The sequence below is a fragment of the Vicia villosa genome, linkage group LG1 (genome assembly GCF_029867415.1).
Source record: "Vicia villosa cultivar HV-30 ecotype Madison, WI linkage group LG1, Vvil1.0, whole genome shotgun sequence".
Taxonomy (NCBI): domain Eukaryota; kingdom Viridiplantae; phylum Streptophyta; class Magnoliopsida; order Fabales; family Fabaceae; genus Vicia; species Vicia villosa.
In genome coordinates this window covers 152,975,124-152,980,115 of record NC_081180.1, presented here as the reverse complement: position 1 = coordinate 152,980,115, position 4,992 = coordinate 152,975,124, and positions in this window count along the sequence as shown.

Genomic DNA, 4,992 nt, shown 5'->3' with positions numbered 1-4,992 from the left:
AGAATGGACTTATGATGTATCACGTAAACAAAACTTTACAATGCGAGCTTCCTTGATGTGGACCATCAACGACTTTCCAGCATATGGCATGTTGTCTGGTTGGGGTACGCATGGCAAAATGGGTTGTCCGCATTACATGGGAAACAACAAAGAGTTCATGTTGGCTGAAGGTGGGAAAAGCTCGTGGTTTGACTGTCACTGCAAATTCCTACCACGAAATCACTCCTATAGAAGAAACATGACAAACTTTAAAAAAGATGTATGAGTGAAAGATTTGCCTCCGCCTCGATTGCCACCATGGGCTATATGGGAACAAGTTAGTGAGCTACCAAAATTTATAGATACTGGCAAAGCATGCCGAATTGAAGGATACGAAGTCACGCACAATTGGACAAAAAGAATTATATTTTGGGACCTCCCGTATTGGAAAGATAACTTGTTGCGCCATAATCTAGATGTTATGCATATTGAGAAGAATTTTTTTGATAATGTATTTAACACAGTGATGGATGTGAAAGGCAAAACAAAAGATAATGAGAAGGCCAGACAAGACATGGAACAATGGTGTAACAGAAGAGAGTTGGAGTTGAAGCCTCTACTGAATGGAAAGTTATTAAAACCCAAGGCTTGTTTCACTCTGACTTCCCAAGAAGCGAAAGTTGTTTGTCGATGGCTAAAAGATTTGAGAATGCCCGATGGGTATTCATCAAATTTATCAAGGTGTGCTGACCCTAACACTGGGAAGTTGCATGGAATGAAAAGTCACGATTGTCACATTTTTATGGAACAATTGCTACCAATTGCATTTGGCTCGCTTCCCAAACATGTTCTTGATCCACTAACTGAAATTAATACATTTTTTAGAGATATTTGTGCGTCAGCTTTAAAAGTGGAAGACATCATGAAGTTGGATCAAAACATTACAATCATTCTTTGTAAGTTGGAACAAGTATTTCCGCCTAGTTTCTTTGACTCCATGGAACATTTACCTGTGCATCTTGCATATGAAGCTTTTCTTGGTGGACCAGTTCAATATAGGTGGATGTATCCGTTTGAAAGGTTCATGGGTGATTCAAAGCGGTCAGTGAAGAATAAAGCAAGAGTTGAAGGTTCTATATGTGCACATTACTTGCATCGAGAAACATCACATTTTTGCAGTCATTATTTCAATCACTTGATGTTAACTCCTAGAACCATACGGAATCCGGTAAATGTCAACCAGAGGAGTCAATTCACCTTATCAGTATTCGGTCTTCCAGGTCGACCTTCTGGAAAGAAGAGTGTGCATTGGTTGACCCAGAAAGAAATGCAATCCCCACATGTCCATGTCTTGATCAACTGCGTTGAAGTTAAACAATATCTTGAGTAAGTTTACCCAAATTTTTTTACCTTTGTTGACAATGTCTGTATACCAAACTTATTAAACTTATGGTGTATATTTTGTAGGGAATTTAACAATGCCTATTTTCATAGTACCGGTGTACATTCAACATATGGCGTCATTCATGCTCAATTTCCCTTATGGTTCAAGCAAAGATTGTCTAGCGTGTTTCCACCAACTCCAAAAATACTCCATTTGAGAAACTTGGCAGAAGGCCCTATCCAAAGCGTAAATGATTGGCACACATACTCCGTGAACGGATATAAGTTTCACACTGAGGCATGGACCGAAGGGAAAAAAACCATAAACAGTGGTGTATTTGTAAAAGGAGTTACAGATGGCGGTGAAGACGACTTTTATGGAGTTATTAAACATATCTACGAGTTGGTATACAATTACTTGGATTCAGAAAATAAAGTTGTCTTGTTTTATTGTGAATGGTATGATCCAAGTAGAGGCACAAAAATAAACAAGTCATACGGTACTGTTGAGATTCAAATGAACCGGAAATACAAAGAGTATGACCCTTTGATAATGTCAAATATTGTTAGGCAAGTTTATTATGTACCTTATCCTTCATTTGTAACACGTAAAAGAGGATGGTGTGTTGTAATAAAAACAAAACCGCAAGGTCATATTGAAAATGGCGATCAAGTAGAAGATGTTGCCTATCAAGTTGATGATGTTGATCAAATTAATGAAGTGGTTGCAGCTGAAGACATTACAAGTTTGTCTGATACAACTGTTGAGGGACATCAAGTTGATGCATCTACATTGTTGGTTGAAAATAATGTGGATGAAGAGAATGATGAAGAGTTTGAATCCGATGACAATAATGAAGAGAATAACGAAGAGAATGATGAAGAGTTTGAATCCGATGACAATAATGAAGAGAATGACGAAGAGAATGATGAAGAGAATGATATGGATAACGAAGATGAAGAATAACTAAACATTGAATGTAATATCTATTAAATATATATTTATGTGTTAATGAATATCTATTTATGTGTTAATGAATATTTATTAAATTTGTTAATGAATATATATTGATCTTAATGAATTTATTATCTTTGTTGATGAATAATAAAATAGGTAAAATGCCACCTAAGAGTAAAGATAGTGGTAAGAAGAAGTCCCAATGTCCGAGGATAGTAGTATGTGATATATGCGCCTAACTCGGCCGTGTGTCCCCCCGTCAGAGTCATGTTGATCCTATGTCTTTAGTCAGTACTCAGGCTTTTACCCCATTACTCTCCTCCCACACATTCCCGTCTGGGGTACCTGCATCTTTCCAATACTCAGGATCCAGTTTGCCTTTCCCATCGACTCAGATGCCGCCATCCTTCCAGCATACTGGTGTGCCCTCGTCCTTCCAGCAGGCAAGAGGACCTAGCTTTCCATTCACACATACTGGTGTGCCCTCGCTCAGCTTTCCATTCGCCCATACTGGTCTGCCTTCATCCTTCCAGCAGACTGGAGAATCTGGTTTTTCATATCCCATCCAGATGACTTCATCCTTCCAGCATACGGGAGGATCCAACAGTACACGTCCGACACAGGCTGGACGATCTCCCCGTCCACGTCCGACACAGGCTGGACGATCTCCCCGTCCACGCCCCACACAGGCTGGAGGCTCACGCACCCCACATCTCACACATGTACCAGCACGTGAGGTTGATGAGGCAGTTGATGAGATAGATGGAGCTGATCTTCGTGGGAGGGATGATCCCGATGAGATTCATGTCGTTGACGGTAGATTTTGGATTTGGCCCGAAGGAAGCAAGTAAGTTTCCTATTTAAAAACTTTTATAGTATGTATACATTTTCATTTTTTGTATAAATTTATATCTAACATTTTCATTTTTTGTTTTAGTTTTGCGCCGAGTCGGACTGCTGCTAGGATTGTTAATTATATAATTCAGCAGATGTATAAATCATCTTTTAAGAGTTATGGCGAGGTAAAAAATAAAGATGAATGGTTTAAAATGTCTAAGATATTGTTATTTATTGTTATTTATTTAAGTTGTGCATTTAATTTATTTTTTTAGTTATGGTTATTTAAATGAAATTCTCATTATAATTACTTAACATTTTATTTTAGTGTCATACAACATTGCAGGAGAAATGTGTGTGGGATCCGTTGAATGAAAAAATGGTTAAGGAGTTGGGGAGAAAACCATTGATGCCTGAGTTGCTTTCGAGAACCCGGACAAGGAGATCGGGAGGTTTTGTCGACGAGCGCACGAGATTGTATCTTGTAAGTGAAATTTACGTTGTTTATTTTTTTTAATTTAATAAAAAATCTGTGACGTTATTTTCACGTGGCAACCTATAAATTGTGGCGTGAATTTCATATGGCAATTGATAAATTGCCACGTGAAAATCACGTGGCAAATCGTAAGTTGTGGCGTGAAAATCACGTGGCAACTTTTTAATATATTTTAATTTATAGTATGTACATATTTATTTAGTATAATTAAATATGGATGTAAATATTTAACTTAAATTTTTTTATTGAATATGTGTGCAGGATGAATATGATAGATTGCTTGCAATTTTTCTGGAAAATAATCCTCAATACATGCCAGCAGAGGGGGAGTCGCTTAACACTGATGTTGATCACTATATTTGGTGTGAGGTTATTAAAGAAAAAAGGCCTAATGGTTGTTTTTTTGGGGCTGGAAATTTGGCGTCCAACTATAGAGCTGGTGATCGCAATCTGTTTCAAAGAGTTCAGGATGGAGAGTGTGGATGGCGTCAACCAAATCTGACACGGGAACAAACTGAATTAATAAGGCAATTGGCGAGATGCGAAAATGAGGCCCAGATGGAGATGATGCGGAAGAAGCAATCTGATATGGAGCAACAACATGCGCGGCAGATAGAGGGCATTCTGAAGAAGCAAGCTGAGATGGAGGAGTAGATGAGACGATTTATGCAAGGAGGTGGAAATTACGGTAATGTTCCTCATCAAGAGCCGGAGGATGACGGAGTGGATGATGATTTTAATCCTGATAATTATTTTCCGAATGATGATGATGCCTCTTAAAAACATTTTGTATTTTATTTGTTTTAAATTTATATTTATGTAACTTATTCTACATTTTAATTCATTAAAATATTAGTTTTAAATTTTTAGTTTTATTTAATTGAATTTATTATATAAAATTTATTATATGAATTTATTTTATAAAATTTTATTATATAAATTTTATTATATAAATTATATTTTATAGATTTTATTATATAAATTTTATTATATATAAATTTTATTATATAAATTTTATTATATATAAATTTTATTATATAAATTAATTAATTTATTATATAAAAGTACAATTAATCCTGTTAAAAAAAAATAGGATTCAAAGTAGCGACGTGAGATCCACGTCGTTATAAAAGTCAATATCACAGTCCCTCACACCTGCCACACCTGCTCTGCGTGCAGGGGTGATGTTCCCCATATAACTTTCTTGCGACGTGGGAGTCACGTCGCTACCTTCTGACGTGGTGTCCACGTCGCTACTGAGTTGTCACACGTGCTCCTGCGACATAGCAGCACACGTCGCTATTGTTTGGTTGTGACGTGATTGTTAATGTTGCGACGT